Raw genomic sequence first — 18,113 nt, 5'->3', positions numbered from 1 at the left:
CGGTGAATGGGATACCCCATCACAAACGTCATGGATATCCTGTCCGCCGTATTATAAGTGCATTATATCCTCTGGCCCTTATAGTAATTGTGATGGAGTAGAGTGTCCCGTCCGCTGAAATTCACATTAGCCTCATAATCTTTAATTTAACCACCAGAAAAAGGAGTTGCATCTGATCTACTCACCGCACTGTGGCAGACCAGTGCAAGCAGGCTCAACTGCAAGCCCGCTGTTGTCGAAAATCAGTATTATTGTACTTCATTATTGATGAATATGCACTATTGTGCTAACACTCTAGTACAAGGAGATCAGACCAAATCACTTTTCTGGTTTAATCAAGTCACTCATCTCAACAGATGTCTTCAAATCTGTAGTCTGATCACTAATCCTTTTATGTGTAGGTTGCAGCTACTTTCCACTCACAGCCAGTCTCAGACTATACTCAGCCCCATGAAAAGCACTTCTCAGTGCTGCAGCTAGACTGGTTTCTGGCAGTGAAAGATCTGATCAGATCACTTCAGTACCAATCATTCTAAAATGGCTTCCTGAAGAGGCCAGAATTTTGTTGAAATCTGCATATCTGAAAGAAACACGTTAGTTAGATTCCTTACCTTAGAATATTCCCAGGCGTCAGGCTGGATCCGGAAAGATTTTTCGTCAGCAATACCCTTGCGCGTCGCTAGGCGTCGTCTGCGGCTCCGCGTCAGTCATCGGCGTCGTGTTCGCCGGGATGACGTTATCTGAGAACTTAGACGCCGCCCTATGCGCTGACGTCAGTTCTTCTTTTTTCCGCGCCAGTAAGCGCAGATCCGGGAAGAGCATACCCTTTTAGTAACTTTTTGACTAAACTTTTTGAACTTCTTTGGTTCCTATTTCGAGTCGACCTCGACTCCTGGTGCCGGTAGGGATGCCCGGGTTCAAAGCCGTGGACGCCTGTCACCACCTGGTGTTGGTCACAGATCACCACCGCTGGTGTCTCTACTGCCTTGGGGCCGACCACGATGCAGAGTCGTGCCTCGACTGCCGGGCCTTGACCTCGAAGGCTAGGCGTGAGTGGTCCCGCAAGCTGCTCGAGATCCGGCATCACCGCTCGTCGGGGTCCAAGTCCTCTCATTCCGGTAAGTCGAGGCACAGCAAGAAGTCGAAGAGACGACATCGCTCTTCTGACTCCCCTCGCCGGTCGCTCGACTTGGCTGAGGGTTCGGGTGGTACCATACACGCGGCTCCATCGCCGCAAGAGTCGCGTCTGGCCCCATACCCTCCGGTCCCTGGGCCCGATGCAACTCAGACGGAGATCCGAGACTTCCTCGTGGCTATGAGGAGTCTCGCTCCGCCGTCGAGGCCTGCCGGCGTGCCTTCGGGCCACGCAGGTCCGACTGGGCGGCCTAGCGAGCCAGCGTCTCCGGCGCCGTCGTAGACTTCTGTCCCGACGCCACAGGCCCCCGGGGGATCCCGGTCGACACCGGTCGACCTCACGACCCCTCCGCCGGCGCCGACCCCATTCGTCGCCGCCCCGGCGCCATCTTCAGACGACGACGTCCCCAGGTTTAGTCCCGGTCCGGGCCCGGCGTCGGAGCAGCGCCACCCGGCGCCGTATCCGGCGCCGATGGATGACAGATTCATCTACTGCCCGGCTCCGACCTTTCCACCTGTCTACCAGGAGTCGGATGACGGGGACGACGGGGAGGGGTCTGAGGACCCTCTGGCACAGCAGTGCCAGTTATCTCAGGACTGGGCAGAAGAGCTGGGGGATGCCAGTTGTCTTGACACCTCCCCTGACACTGGCTTCATCTCTCCTCCTTCCGTGGCTACGGAGGAGGGTGCTACCTATTCTGTGGTGCTGCGCAGGGCTGCCGAGTCTCTTCAGCTAGAGCTTCCTGCAGTGGCCGTGAGGACTAACCTCCTCACTGAAGTGCTTCAACCGCCGGTAAGCTCCTCGGAGCCTCTGCTGCAGTTCAATGAAGCACTGACAGACTTCTGATGGGCACCTGGTCCAAGCTCTCAACAGTCCCTCCTGTGGACCGGAATGTAGCCCGGCGCCACCGTCCCGCACCGGGCGACCCCAGCTTTCTATCGGTGCACCCCACGCCTGAGAGCCTGGTTATCCAGGCCTCTACCTCCCAGACCGCCTTCCCGTCCGCTCCCCCGGATCGGGAGTCCTAAAGGTTTGAACGAAACTGTTCTCCTGCCTTAGTTTGGGGTTGCGGTCTATCAACACTGCGTGCCTTTTGGACCGTTACTCCCACTCTTTGTGGGATACGGTGGCGGACGTGCTACCCCAGTGTCCGGAGGAGGCCCAGACATGGCTCGCCCAGGTTCTTGCTGAGGGGCGGGATGCGGCACGTTACTCGATACGATGTGGGCTTGACACAACAGACTCGCTAGGTAGGGCAATTGCGACCACGGTGGCGATTCGTCGCCACGCCTAGCTGAGGTCCACAAATTTCTCCGGGGATGTCCAGAGCACCCTCATGGACATGCCCTTCGATGGCCGTCGCCTCTTTGGCGACAAAGCGGATAGTGCGCTGGAGCGCTTTAAGGACTCCAGGGCTACGGCCAAGTCCTTGGGCCTCTCTGCCCCGTGCCCGCAAACTTCCGCTTTTTGCCCCTTTCGTGGCCAAGGAAGGGGCGCCCCCTCACGTCCGTCTAGCCACAGGCCGCAGAATCAGCCTCAACGTGGTCACAAACGTGGATTCTGCCAAGGCAGAGCGGGGGGGCAGAGAGCCGGTCAGCCCACATCTACCCCCGCAGCATCTGCCTCAAAGCCTTCCTAGTCCGAGCTTTCAGGCCCATTCAACGCCAGTGGGAGGCAGAGTTCGCCATCACCTGCTCCACTGGCGTACTATCACATCGGACAGGTGGGTGCTGCAAATCGTCCGAAGGGGCTACTCCCTCCCCTTCGAGGCGACCCCTCCAGCCATGCCACCGCAGTACCACCGCATGTCGGGGGATCACTTGCAACTTCTGCAGGAGGAAGTTACGGCCCTCTTGGCCAAGGGGGCCATCGAGCACGTTCCTGGCCCAGATGTAGGTCGGGGTTGTTATTCCCACTACTTTCTGGTTCCCAAGAAGGGCAAAGGGGGCCTACGCCCTATCTTGGACCTCAGGAGCGTCGACAACTTCCTCCGGAAGGAAGTTCAAGATGCTCACCTTAGCTCAGGTTCTGGCTGCTCTAGACCCTGGAGACTGGATGGTAGTGTTGGACTTGCAGGAGGCTTATTTCCACATCCCGTCCTGCCGGCCCACCGGCGTTACCTGCGGTTCACGGTAGGCCACGAGCACTTTTAGTTTACTGTGCTCCCCTTCGGCCTCACCAGTGCCCCTCGGGTGTTCACGAAAGTGATGGCGGTGATGGCGGTGGTCGCAGTTCATCTGCGCAGATTAGGGGTTCCAGTTTTCCCCTATCTCGACGACTGGTTGTTGAAGGCGGGCTCGCCCCTCCAGACTACAGCCGACCTCCTGCATTTGCTGGGGTTTTCCATCAACGTGCCGAAGTTGCATCTGAGTGCCTCCCACAAGCTCCTTTTCATCGGAGCGGTTCTGGACTTGGCGCAGTTCGGGTTCGGGATATTCAGGCTCTGATTCCGATCTTTCAGCCTCCCGGGTTTGTCGGGTTGGTGCTGTAGCTACTGGGTCTGATGGCCTCCTGCATCCTGCTGGTACATCACGCCAGGTGGCGGATGCGGGCTCTGCAGTGGGACGTGAAGTTTCAGTGGGCCCAGCATCGGGGCAACCTGTCCGACCATGTCTTGATCTCAAAGGGCACTGCAAGGCAGTTGCAGTGGTGGCTCACGGACCGCGATTGGGTCAGTGGCAGATCCCTCTCCCTACCCCAACCGGAGTGGTGACGGATGCGTCCCTCCTGGCATGGGGGGCCACATGGGAGAGGCGGAGATCAGAGGCCTCTGGTCTCCGGCGGAGTCCCGGCTCCATATCAACCTATTGGAGCTGCGGGCGATCCGACTTACACTGAAGGCATTCCTTCCCTCTGTTCGGGGAAGTGTAGTGCAGGTGTTCACGGACAACACCACCGCCATGTGGTATTGCAACAAACAGGGCGGGGTGGGGTCGTGGACCCTTCGTCAGGAGGCTCTGCGCCTCTGGACATGGCTGGAACATTAGGGAATCACCCTGGTGGTTCAACACCTGGCGGGCTCTCTGAACGCCAGGGCGGATGAACTCAGCCTTGGTTAGATCTATTCGCCACCGAAGAGAACGCGCAATGTCATCAGTGCTGCGCGTAGAAACTTCCAAGGCGGCACTCGCTCGGATGCTTTTCGTCGCGAGTGGAGTTGCGGTCTGTTGTACGCCTTTCCGCCTATACCACTTCTGCCCAGAGTGCTGAAGAAGATCAGGCGCGACCGGGCCCAAGTCATCCTTGTGGCTCCGAATTGGGCACGAAGATACTGGTATCCCGAACTACTCAGTCTATCACTCGATCCCCGATTCGACTGCCTCTTCAGGAGGACCTTCGGTCGCAGCAGCAGGGGACGGTCCTCCACCCGAACCTGTCCAGCCTCCACCTCCATGCGTGGAGATTGAGCGGCGACAGTTGATGCTATTTGACTTGCCTCCTGAAGTCTGTGATGTCATTCTGGCAGCCAGGCGTCCCTCCACTAAAACGGTATACGCCTGCAGGTGGAACAAATTTGTGGCATGGTGCACAGCAAAGGCTGTGGATCCCCTTTCCGACCCTCTGTCTTAGGTTCTCCTCTTTCTTCTTTCACTGGCCTAGCAGGGCTCTGCTCTGGGCACCCTCAAGGGATATCTTTCAGCTATTTCTGCTTTCTTACGGCTTCCTGATCAGCCTTCTCTTTTCAAATCCCCTGTTGTTGCTGGATTCTTTAAAGGCATTACTCATATGTTTCCTCCTTTCCCTTTCGTAATGCCTCAGTGGGATTTGAACCTGGTGTTAACCTATCTGATGTGCGCTCCCTTTGAGCCACTTCATAGTTGCCGTCTTCATCTTCTGACTATTAAGACTGCTTTCCTGGTTGCCATCACCTCTGCTAGACGGGTGAGTGAGCTCCAGGCTCTCTCTTCTAAGCCTCCTTTCCTTTCTGTCCATTCGGACAAGGTTGTTCTCAGGACTCGTCCTTCCTTTCTCCCTAAGGTGGCAACTGCTTTTCACATCGGCCAGTCTGTTACACTGCCCACCTTCTTTCCGCCTCTGCATCCCTCGAAAGAGGCAGAGAGTCTCCACCGTCTGGACCCAAAACGAGCGCTGTCCTTCTATCTGGACCGCACAAAACCGTTCCGGGTGGACGACCAACTCTTTGTTGGCTACGTGGGCGCTAAGAAGGGGCGGGCAGTGCACAAGCGAACCATCTCTCGGTGGGTCGATTTGTGCATTAAGGCCTGTTATTCCTTGGCTAAGAAGGATCCTTCTGTGGGGCTGAGAGCCCATTCCACCCGGGCCATGGCGGCTACTACTGCCCTGGGACAGGGAGTCCCTCTGCAGGACATTTGTCAGGCAGCAACGTGGGCCTCGCTGCACACGTTTGCCAAGCATTACTGCCTGGACAGCCAAGTCCGGAGAGACGGCTTCTTTGGCCGTTCCGTTCTCAGGACTTCCTGGTGTGATCTTGGTTCGCAGACCCACCACCGGGGTTGGTATTGCTGGGGTATCTATTCTAAGGTAAGGAATCTAACTAACGTGTTTCTTTCAGATGAACAAGTTACTTACCTTCGGTAACAATATATCTGTAAGAAACATTAGTTAGTTAGATTCCTTACCGTCCCACCCATCCTCCCCACTCTGCGAACTGATATCTAGGGTTAAGGTCATCCCTTTCAGGGCCCTAGATTCATGGCACCAGTGTCGGTCTCTTGCACGGCTCTGCATTCCTCGCGCGAAAAGCTATGTACAAGAACTGATGACAGCGCGCGAGGGCGGCGTCTAAGTACTCCGACGTCATCCCAGCGATCACGACGCCGACGACGGACGCGGAGCCGCAGACGACACCTAGCGACGCGCAAGGGTATTGCTGACGAAAAATCTTTCCGTATCCAGCCTGACGCCTGGGGATATTCTAAGGTAAGGAATCTAACTAACTAATGTTTCTTAAAGATATATCGTTACCGAAGGTAAGTAACTTGTTCTTCTAGCACAGAAAGGTGTGTATGGAGATGCAGCAGATGATCCAGCACAGATATTAACAATATTACTAGGCTTCAGATCACTCCAAGCATATGTTCTGGCCATCTAGAAACCCCTTTCTTAAAAAAAAAGCACAAACTCATAAACTAGCCTTCTAGCCTTCTGTGCTGTAAATCTGGAACTCCATTCCCTTGTCAGTAAGGACAAATCCATTGTATGGCAGTTTTAAGAAAGAGCTTAAAATCCTACAATTCCGAGGACACTCCTAATAATGAGTGCAAGCTGTTTCTCAGTGAGTGACAGGCTTTTGGGGCAACCAAAAGAAACTCAGAGCTGAGCATACTGCAGAAACACATCAGCGGTCCTATTGTTAGCTGATGAAGTCTACCACTGTTTACTCAAACTATTGAAACCCCTCCCTTTCCGTTGTGGTCCCTAACCTGCGAAACTGGCCCAATGAACCCTACTGACTACTTAATCGTGTGCTCTGATACCCCAAAAGGTCCAGTTTCTGGTACATAAAGCTATAGAATATATAAGAAGTATTGGCAAAGTCTATTTATCTCTCTTTTTTTAGGCGAGTGTTGACCTGTTGGCTTTGCAAATGGTTGTTTGGTTGTGGCATTTGATAGCAAATGCATGCACATGCGTTACGACCCATCTGCATATGTGTGCACACGGCGTCTATCTTGTTGATCATTCCAAGATGACTTGCATTTCTACATATGCATGCACATGGGTTGCAGCATATGTGTCGTGACACATACATGCATCCTGTCACGCTGGAGTCCATTATACATTACCATTCTGGCATGACCGATGTCCACAGCGGCACAGAAAAGTAAAAATCTAAACTGCATAGGATCTGCCTAAATATATAGTGATTAGCGTTACCCCTGAGTAATTAGGGAATAGCACACTCATGGTAGCGATCCAGGGATAGAAGGGGAAGTCAGGGAGAGGTACGGGACTGGAGTTCAGTCTCTGACCGACTGCTAGAGTCGGGAATGGTACCGAAGGCCTCACTGATGGGAGTTTGTGCATTAGTTGCACTGGTTATGCTTAATTTGAGCCAGTGGTTTCCGGTGCGGAGTACCAGCACTTATTGTCAACACCGGCACTTAGACGAACAGCGCCACCATGTGGCAGACTGCCCTAACTTAGGGAACAGCACATTTGTTTGTTGATCCAATGTACATTAAAATGACTATGACCTGTGGCACAAGTCATTCTTATAGCTATGGGGTGGCCTTGAATAGTCTTAATTGTCACACTGCTAGGTGTGTGGTGGATATTAGTTGTATTGGTATTGTTATTGGCAGTGCTATTGGGAGCAGTGAGTGGTGCATGCTGCAGAGATCCCTGGCACCTTTATTTTAAAAATTAAGCACTAATTTGGTGGAATATGTGACTATCAGAACCAAGACTCCGGCTTACTAGTTTCGGCGACAGTTGTTGCGGAGACGAACACTCTTGAGACCAGGAGACCAAGAGAAGGTCCCTGGGCACCAGCGCAAACCAGACATGAAAGATGCTGAAGATACAAGCATGAGACCAGGAATACCAGAGGATCGCAGACAACAGTCGCATGGAGGGGAGAAACCTCGGAATGGAAAGGACCTGGAAGGAGAAAAACCAACACACATGGGGAACCCAATAAGGTTTGGAATGTTACACCTTTGAAAAGGACATCTCCTATATACTTAATTCCTTAGGTCCTTCTTTTCTACTTGGGGGACTCGTAAGGTTCTTTTTTGTCATCACACCATTGGTTCCATGCTTTTTTTTGGCTATTTATTTTACCTGAAAGACTCTCATTACAGGAGTAGTGGAACTCCTGATGCAGTACTGCAGCCCTTGTGAATACCCATTCCTTGGTGTGTGATATTTTCCAGCTGCTGTATTACCACCATGGACCTTAAGAAGTGGGAAATTACACAGGAATTTGTTTTTAAGCACAGATTCATGCATCATTTTCGTCAATTCTAGGACGTTGGATGCAGACGTCTCTGCTAGTTTCTGTAAGCACAGAACAAAACTTGTAAAGCGTGGCATTCACCCTTTGGCGTATTGGTTCCAAGCAGACAAACCAAGCGCGGGTGTCAAACACAGGCCTCCGTCAACCATTATCAAGACAATCTAAATAGGAAAATATTGTGGTGCTTCCAAAAGCCTACATACAAATCCATGGCTTTGATCTGAAGCGGAAGGCTTTCCATAACCGCGATCCCAGTTATGATGTGGCTCTGCCCATCCACCCTTGCTTTTTTAACTCTTGATGCAAAAAATAGTAGTTTTGAATGAAAGCAGAAATCTCTACGGGTTTACATGATTGGAATCTGGTTGCTAGAGGGGATTGTTCAGTTCCCCAAAATACCCTGCACATTGTTTAATTTGTAAAATAATAAGTGCTGAAGCCCAAAGTTTTTCTCAGAAGCCCAATGGCTGGTGCCCAGTACCAAGTATGTGCCGGTTTGATTCCACCTCCTGCCTCTTTCATCCGTTTTGAGACGCTCCCTACTCCTTTACTTCACTCTTGCAGGTTCTTTTTTCTTCCCTGTTTACTCCTTCTTACTGTATTTCTATCATTCTCTTCTTTTTCTAGTTTCTACTTTTTGTGTTTTACTCTCTTGCTCTAGGACACAGTTCGATAAGGAAAAGTTCAGTGGCAGTCCCCAAAAATGAGTGCCAGTGGGCCTCACCTGCAACCACCGCCTCTCATTAACCACTGCCCACACACCCAACAAAGGATTTAGAACAAGATTCTTAGTGTGAAAGGAAGTCAGTCCTGCTGCTTTCTCGTTTGGGAAACATGTCTGTGTTTCTACAATCCACACACATTTCTAACTGCCAGAATTTGAATCCTCAGTAATGCATTCACTGTTAATTTAGAAAGACCTTGGCAGTTCGGGCTGGGCTGTTCTTTTGGGGCACTGGGTCAAGACTGATTTGCATAATGCTGGGTCTAAACTGGGGTGGCGAAGTGAGCTAAAGAACGATGATGGATTTAACCCTGATCTGTGACTGAGGGTAGTGTCTGCAAAATTTCAAGGCTTCGTCCATCTCTGTGTGTTTGCTTTGTTTGCCCTAAGTTGGCAGGGTATGCCCAGATGTGGGGCCCTTGCTCACTTTGTCACTGGATTCAAGCTAACCTGGCTGATGAGGGGTGTTACCCTGAAACCGGTCCCAGGATGCTTGTTTTCGGTCCAGTGAGAACCTGGCTTGGCAGTACGGGCTGGACTGTTCCAATGGGGCACAGGGTCAAGACTGATTTGCATATAGCTGGGTCTGAACTGGGGTGGCAAAGTGAGCTAAAGAACGATGATGGATTCAACTCAGATCGGTAACTGGGAGTGAGTGTCTGAAAAGTTTCAGCGCTCCGTCCACCATCTCCTTGTGGTTACGTAAGGAGTGGAGGCACATTTTATATAAGAAGGACGTTCTGGGTACACATCAAAGGTGTGGAAGCCTGTAATGTAATGAATCAGGATTTCTGAAAATCTAAGAAAGAGGGCCACAGGAGTGATTATCTACTAAGACTGTGGACTATACAAGGGATCTCTTGGTAGCTGACTTGTGCAAAGTCTTGGTTTGGGGTTTTGACATCCTGTGAGCCTGTGCCAACACAGTTGAAATTGCAAACCAACTCTCCATATCGGTTTCAAAGCTTTATCAATATCCTAACCAGAATTGAATAGATAGATATTTTACTGTGTCCTCTGACCACCAAACGTAGCCCATAAAATTACTGAGTATCAAGTTTTACCAGCCTCATCGAAGAATAAACATTTTATTCCTGTACCATTTTGTTTCCATACATTTGGAACACACTCTTGAATTCAATTGTCTTATGTCGGGTCATAGCTCACACACAAAATCTGAGGTCTCCTGCACTCTGTCACTTGTCCACAAGTCCATATGTCAAAGGTAGATAAGTAGGTTATTGGCGAAACTGACAGATGCCGACTTGAGGCCAACTTGCAATCACAGATTTTAATGATTGCTTTTCATCTTTTTAACTTCATTATACTTGGGACTAATGGTCTAGAAAAGTAGTACCAGTCACTAACAGTTCTTTGAAGCTGCAAGCCTACTTAAGATATAGCTAGCCAAGCTCAATATTAGTTCTATTGAAATCCTGTTATAGGATTTTTATACATTTTTCGTTTCTGCACTGCTTGAAGACCTGGTAAATATAATACATTTGTGGATCATGCACATTTATTACATTTTGTCAGCGGAGCTCTGCTTGGCCCCTCTAAACCTGCTCACTCTGTATCAAAGCAGCTAGCTAAAACTCCACCTGCATCAGTTTCCAAGGAACACAAGTAAATCCAAAATTTGCAACCTGGAGGGGTAGTGTCAAGAATTCCTGTCATACGAGGGGAGGAAAACGGTAACCAGCGAAAACGGACTACATCTCCCAGGATGCTTAGCGGTTGAGAGGTTATGTAAACAGGAGAGCTGTTACATAACTCAAGGGAAACACGCCCTTATGTAAACAGGAGAGCTGTTACATAACTCAAGGGAAACACGCCCTTATGTAAACAGGAGAGCTGTTACATAACTCAAGGGAAACACGCCCTTATGTAAACAGGAGAGCTGTTACATAACTCAAGGGAAAAACGCCCTTATGTAAACAGGAGAGCTGTTACATAACTCAAGGAAAACACGCCCTATAAAGGGAGGAACCGGGAGGTACAAGGCTGTCGGATATTGTGTTTACACCGACGTACCTGCTTCGTGAAGAGCAGTGTTCCGGAGTGGTGCTCCAGTAAGGCAAGAACGGAGGTAGGTCGAGTCGTTACTCCCTGGGCCGTGTCTTGCCCCATCGTCACCTGTGAAGGACCCGGAAGCTCTACCGGTCAACCATTGAGCTTCGCTTTTTGACTCGGCTGAGTCCAAGCGCAGTGGCGCTTTTGCTGGTTGGAGTCGTAACTCCCAGCCCGACCAGAGACACAGGGACTGCCAGCTGTAACGCACACCAGGAGGTGTTTGCCGCGTTACAGACTCGGAAGTCCACAGGATCGATCGAGCGGCTGCTCTCGGTTCAGTCTTCTTGCTTGTGATTGGGGTATCGGTGACGCATCACCAGGAGGTGACTCCGCGTCCCGGTGCAGTCTGAGGAAGAGGTTGAGCGGCTGCTCCCTTCAGGTAGAGACCCCGGCTGGGTGTTTCCCTGACTCCTCGATTCTCCCCAACACTCTTCGTGCCCCTCACAGCCTACCGATTGGCATTGTCGGCCATTTCATTTCTGCCCTCTGTTGGCATACGCCGGGATCGGCGTATATGCAGAGGACGGTTAGGACCATCCGTGCTGTGGGCTGGTAACGTACTTAGCCTGGAGGATTCCAGTGACTATAACTTTTGTTTGTTCTTTGTATTTTATTTGCCTTCATTAAAAGAACTAACCCTTCACAAGTGGTTGCGTCCTCATTGTCGGGTCTGTTAAACGATCCTGAGACGTTCAGGGCGTTACAAAATATCCGACCTTAATAACACTAACTGTCTCCCGGTCGATAACAGACATGGCAACACTTGATGATGTGCTGGCTGCTTTAGCGGCCATGCAAGGTGAAGTGGCTGCCTCTAGGCAAGAAACAGCCGATGTAAAAGCCAGACTGGATGCTATCCAATTGGACCCGCTCACGCCCAGCACCTCCCTCACGAACCAGACCCCTGCGGTAGTAGTGGAAATGCCGGTAGCCATCCCCTTGGCAACACCAGAGAGGTACAGTGGGGATCCTAACACAGTGCAGGTATTCCTCACACAAGTGGCGCTACATTTATCGTGCAAACCAAAGGCGTTCCCCACGAGTCAGGCTCGTGTGGCTTTCCTTATATCCTATTTGGCTGGAAACGCGGCACAATGGGCCGTACCTCTGGTGAGCAGGGACGACCCCCTCTTATGTGATTGGGGTGCTTTTCGCGAGGAATTCCTGAAGGTATTCGACAGAAGGGCTGACTCGTACACGGCGGACCGTGAAATGCTTGAGTTGAGACAGGGATCCAACGACCTGGTGCAGTATCTCAACGCGTTCCGAAGGCTGGTTGCGGAAACCAAGTGGCCTGTTGCTAAACAGACGGCGCTCTTCCATCAAGGGCTGTGCGATGAGCTCAAGGACGCCGTGGCTCATATTGACCCTCAACCCAAGACATGTGAGGGCCTTATCAACCTGGTATTACGGCTGGAACATAGGCTTAGTGAAAGAAAGGGGGATCATGGGAGAAAAGGAAAATCCCTTCCATCCTATGTGACGGTGGGAAGTCCTGAAACTTCCACCGCATCCAAGGGAGAACCCATGGACATCGGCGCAATACGAGCGAGCCTCACAGCCACGGAGAAAGAGTCACGCCGTAAACAAGGATTGTGCCTATATTGTGGCAAAAAAGGCCACTACGTACGTGAATGCCCTGCCAAACCGAAGACGTCACGTTATCGGGCCAACCGGTCGGTAACAGCCATGGTGGACAAACCGGCGGAAAACTAGAGGACTCCAAGACCAGAGAAGGGGCATCTCGGAGTCACTCATCCATCCCTTCACTTTCCAACTCGGTCACTAAGGGACAACGACACCTGTTTATCACGGTGCACGTGGGAGTGCATGACCAGTGGATACCCGTTGTGGCCATGGTGGATTCAGGGGCCACTGGCATGTTTATGGACCACAACGAGGCATGCAGGCTAGGGCTAGTGCTTCTTCCCAAAGCAGTACCCGAAGACGTCTATGCGGTAGACGGAAGGCGATTGGTGACGGGGCCCATCTGACAGCACACGGGGGTCCTTCCGATGAGATATGGGAGGAACCATTTGGAACAAATCGATTTTAACATCATCCGAGCGCCCCAATATGGCGTCATATTGGGATTGCCGTGGCTACAGAAACACAACCCCTTTGTGGATTGGCTCACACATCGCATCGAAATGACGTCACCGTATTGCATCCTGCATTGTGGAATAAGAACGGAATCCCTTGACGCAGATGAGAGCGGGAGTCAGACGGTGGCTACAGCGGCAGAAAAAGATGTGGCTCTCCCCCAGGCTTATCACAGTTTTGAGGATGTATTTGATGAGTTGAAGGCGGAAGTGCTACCACCACATAGACAGTTTGACTGCCAGATCGACCTGGTGCCAGGGGCCAGCGTTCCCAGCGGCAGGCTGTATGCCCTGACGGAGCCTGAAAACGTGCATCTCCGGGGGTACCTGGATAAACTCCTCAAGCTAGGATTCATCCGCCCGTCCAAGTCTCCGGCCGCCTCGCCACTCTTCTTCATCCCGAAGGCTAATGGGGAGCTGAGAGCCTGTGTGGACTTTAGGGCATTGAATGCGATAACCATAAAAAATCGGTACCCCTTGCCTCTCATCAGTGTACTTCTGGAACAGGTCAAGAAAGCTCGTATCTACACCAAGTTGGATTTGAAAGGGGCATACCATCTGGTGCGCATGAGGGACGGAGACGAATGGAAGACCGCCTTTAAGACCAGGTTCGGCCTTTTTGAGTACCTCGTCATGCCGTTCGGTCTGTGCAACGCCCCGGCAGCCTTTCAGTACTTTTTGAATGAGGTATTCAGAGAGGAGTTGGATATCTACGTGGTCGTATATATCGACGACATCCTCATCTATTCGTCCAGTGTGGAGGAGCACGTACACCACGTCAAAGCTGTGCTCCAAAAGCTGAGGGAAAACATGCTGTTTTGTAAACTCAGCAAGTGTGACTTCCACGTCACATCCGTGGAATTCCTCGGAGTGATGCTGAGTCCAGAGGGACAGGAGATGGCAGAACGAAAGATCAAGGCGGTGAAAGAATGGCCGGTGCCCCAAAGCGTGAAGGACGTCCAAAGTTTCATTGGCTTCGCCAACTTTTACAGGCGGTTTATAGATGGATTTTCAGGAGTGGTGGCCCCAATCACACAGCTACTGAGGAAGTCCAAGGAGTTTGTCTGGTCCCCTGAAGCGAACAAAGCCTTTGAGGCCCTGAAAAGCGCCTTTGGTAAGGCGCCGGTGTTGGCTCACCCCGATCCGGATCTCCCCTACGTGGTGGAAGCGGACGCGTCGGATGTGGCGCTGGGGGCTATCTTGTCCCAACGCAACCACGACACAGGGGTGCTTCATCCCGTTGCGTACATGTCCCGCAAACTCAACGACGCCGAACGCAACTACCATATTGCGGAGAAGGAGCTTCTCGCAATCAAGGACGCCTTCACCGAATGGAGGCATTGGTTGATGGGGGCAAGACATGTGGTATCGGTCTACACGGACCATCGGAACCTACAGTTCATGACGGCCACTAGACACCTTTCTCCCAGGCAGCTGCGGTGGATGATCTTCTTTGCGGGGTTCAACTTCCGCATCACATATCGGCCGGGGACGGAAAACCGGAAGGCGGACGCCCTGTCCCGTCAATCTGCAGTTAAGGAACCATTGCCTGCGACCGAGCGTTCCATCATTTCCCCGAGGATGGTATTGGGGGTTATCCAACCGGATACTTTCCTGAGGGGAATAAAGAGAGGGATCAGGTCATTCGCATGGCGGAGGTGGCTCCTCAGTCACAGAGAATGGCAGCTGAAGGACGGGATACCCCTGAAGGGCAGGTGCCTATTGATACCCACGCCTAGGCTAAGGAAACAAGCATTCATCTGGTGCCATGACTCTCCATGTGCAGGTCATTTGGGCTTTGAAAAAACGGTGGCTAGCATGGGACGGCATTTCTGGTGGCCAACCATGAGAGTGGATGTCAGGAGGTGGGGACAGGAGTGTCCTACGTGTGCTACCATGAAGGCCGACCATGGCCGAACCCAAGGGCTCTTACATCCACTTCCGACCCCGGATAGACCATGGGATAGCATATCACTGGACTTCGTGGTGGGCCTACCGGTAGACCAGGGGAAGACGGCAATACTGGTGGTAGTGGATTACTTGACGAAAATGGGGCACTTCATCCCCTGCAAGAGAGTCCCTACGGCCGGGGAATTGGCGTCACTACTCCTAAAGAATGTGGTACGACTGCATGGATTACCTGGGGTGATCGTGTCGGACCGGGGGTCGCAGTTTACTGCGCAATTCTGGAAGACTTGGTGCACTGCGCTGCATGTTAAGACCGCCCTGTCCACCAGCTACCACCCTCAAACGGACGGCCAAACCGAGCGCCTGAACCAAACGCTCAAACAGTATCTGCGATGTTTTGTGGACCAGGGCAGGGAAGAATGGGTCGACTTGCTATGGGTTGCAGAGATAGCCTATAACAACGCCACTCACAGCTCCACACAGTCATCTCCGTTCTATAGCAACTATGGCCAACATCCCAGGTTCTTGCCATTTCTACATCCGTTCAGAGAGGACAGGATTCCCGCCACAGCGGACAGGGTGGCACACATAAAAGACACGTTGATGCGCTCAAGGGCTGTCCTAATAGAGGCCAAGAGAAGATACAAGGCTGCGGCAGATAGGAAGAGAAGGCCCGGGCCACTGTACCGCACTGGAGACTACGTCTGGATATCCACAAGAAACATGAGGTTTCGAAAGAACAGTGTGTTCCATCCCAAGTACATGGGCCCCTATCGTATTACCAAGTGTATGGGTCCCGTGAACGTGAAGGTGTGCTTGCCCCAGTCATTGCGGATACACCCTGTCTTTCATGTATCATTGCTCAAACCAGCACCCTCCAAGCCGTCTGGGACACCTAGGCCGGTATGCGTGGAGTCGGAGGTGGAGTATGAAGTGTCGGGCATACGGGCGTCCAAATGGCGCAGGGGGAAGCTGTGGTACCTGGTTGCGTGGAAAGGCTATGGCCCGGAGGAGCATTCATGGGAACCGGCTGAAGGGGTTCATGCTCCGCGCTTGGTCTCCTTGTTCCATCGGCGTTTTCCTGCCAGCGCTGGACCCGTGGGGAGCCGCTGAGAGGGAGGATGTACTGTCAAGAATTCCTGTCATACGAGGGGAGGAAAACGGTAACCAGCGAAAACGGACTACATCTCCCAGGATGCTTAGCGGTTGAGAGGTTATGTAAACAGGAGAGCTGTTACATAACTCAAGGGAAACAAGCCCTTATGTAAACAGGAGAGCTGTTACATAACTCAAGGGAAACACGCCCTTATGTAAACAGGAGAGCTGTTACATAACTCAAGGGAAACACGCCCTTATGTAAACAGGAGAGCTGTTACATAACTCAAGGGAAAAACGCCCTTATGTAAACAGGAGAGCTGTTACATAACTCAAGGAAAACACGCCCTATAAAGGGAGGAACCGGGAGGTACAAGGCTGTCGGATATTGTGTTTACACCGACGTACCTGCTTCGTGAAGAGCAGTGTTCCGGAGTGGTGCTCCAGTAAGGCAAGAACGGAGGTAGGTCGAGTCGTTACTCCCTGGGCCGTGTCTTGCCCCATCGTCACCTGTGAAGGACCCGGAAGCTCTACCGGTCAACCATTGAGCTTCGCTTTTTGACTCGGCTGAGTCCAAGCGCAGTGGCGCTTTTGCTGGTTGGAGTCGTAACTCCCAGCCCGACCAGAGACACAGGGACTGCCAGCTGTAACGCACACCAGGAGGTGTTTGCCGCGTTACAGACTCGGAAGTCCACAGGATCGATCGAGCGGCTGCTCTCGGTTCAGTCTTCTTGCTTGTGATTGGGGTATCGGTGACGCATCACCAGGAGGTGACTCCGCGTCCCGGTGCAGTCTGAGGAAGAGGTTGAGCGGCTGCTCCCTTCAGGTAGAGACCCCGGCTGGGTGTTTCCCTGACTCCTCGATTCTCCCCAACACTCTTCGTGCCCCTCACAGCCTACCGATTGGCATTGTCGGCCATTTCATTTCTGCCCTCTGTTGGCATACGCCGGGATCGGCGTATATGCAGAGGACGGTTAGGACCATCCGTGCTGTGGGCTGGTAACGTACTTAGCCTGGAGGATTCCAGTGACTATAACTTTTGTTTGTTCTTTGTATTTTATTTGCCTTCATTAAAAGAACTAACCCTTCACAAGTGGTTGCGTCCTCATTGTCGGGTCTGTTAAACGATCCTGAGACGTTCAGGGCGTTACAGGTAGACATGACATATTGGACAGTGAGTCATGTGAAGCGGAATGAGCATTGTTGTATGGCTCAAGTTAGGTTAGAAAGAAGTAAAGTTAGGCAGTATGGTTGTTAGGTAGTCACATGACAGGATAGCCATGGGGGAAGTTGTTCAGGATGTAGAAGTTCTATGGGGAAGGAGGATGTCCGTGGATGCTGGGGTAAGCCCAGAGCTGATCTTAATTTTTATGGTTATTCTCTCTCTCTCTCTCTCAATCAATCAATCAATCAATCTTGGAATTGTGAAGCGCGCTACTCGCCCATAAGGGTCTCAAGGTGCAGGGGGATAGAGGGATGGGGTGGGTAGCTCCAGTCAGTCGAAGAGCCATGTCTTGAGGGTCTTCCTGAAGATGTGCAGAGTGGGGCATGTCTGATGTTGATTGGGAGCTCGTTCCAGGTCTTTGCTGCGATGTAGGAGAAAGCTCTTCCACCCGTTCTGGCTCTGCGAATGCACGGGGTTAGGGCGAGGGCGGCGGATTGGAGGTTTCTCTTGGGTACGTGGAAGGTGATTCTTTCGTTGAGATATTGGTGTCCGGTGTTGTGGAGCCATTTGTATGCGTGGGTGAGTATCTTGAAGGTTACTCTCTTCTTGCCGGGGAGCCAGTGGAGGTCTCGCAGGTGTTGGGTGATGTGTTCATGTCAAGGGATGCCGAGGACGAGTCTGGCTGCGGTGTTCAGAGATATGTTGATCCCGGCGTAGAGGGCGTTTCCATAGTCCAATCTGCTGGTTATGAGTGCGTGGGTCTTGCTTTATTTTAGTATAACTGGTGCCAGCACAAAGCATAAGTTAACAATGTAAGAGCTAAACAATGAAAAGCGTGAAAAGCTGGCTGGCAACCATATTTACGTTTGCACATGTTGGAAGGATTTCGCCAGTTTGAGTTTTGCTGAATATCAGCGCTCGATGCCAGCGCATCCTTAATGTTTGCATTTGCAATATTGTTTTTGATT

At 51.7% G+C, this 18,113-nt stretch overlaps 1 protein-coding gene across 2 annotated transcripts in view; it reads left to right on the top strand.

Annotated features, from left to right (window-relative positions):
• The window catches only part of FAM168A (family with sequence similarity 168 member A), a 543,728-nt gene that overhangs the window by 409,030 nt on the left and 116,585 nt on the right, over nucleotides 1–18,113 (top strand). The gene's annotated exons all lie outside the window — the stretch shown is intronic.

This window comes from Triturus cristatus, chromosome 8 (assembly GCF_964204655.1).
Source record: "Triturus cristatus chromosome 8, aTriCri1.1, whole genome shotgun sequence".
Lineage (NCBI taxonomy): Eukaryota > Metazoa > Chordata > Amphibia > Caudata > Salamandridae > Triturus > Triturus cristatus.
Note: the sequence above shows the minus strand (reverse complement) of the source record. Positions and strands in the feature narration are given on the sequence as shown.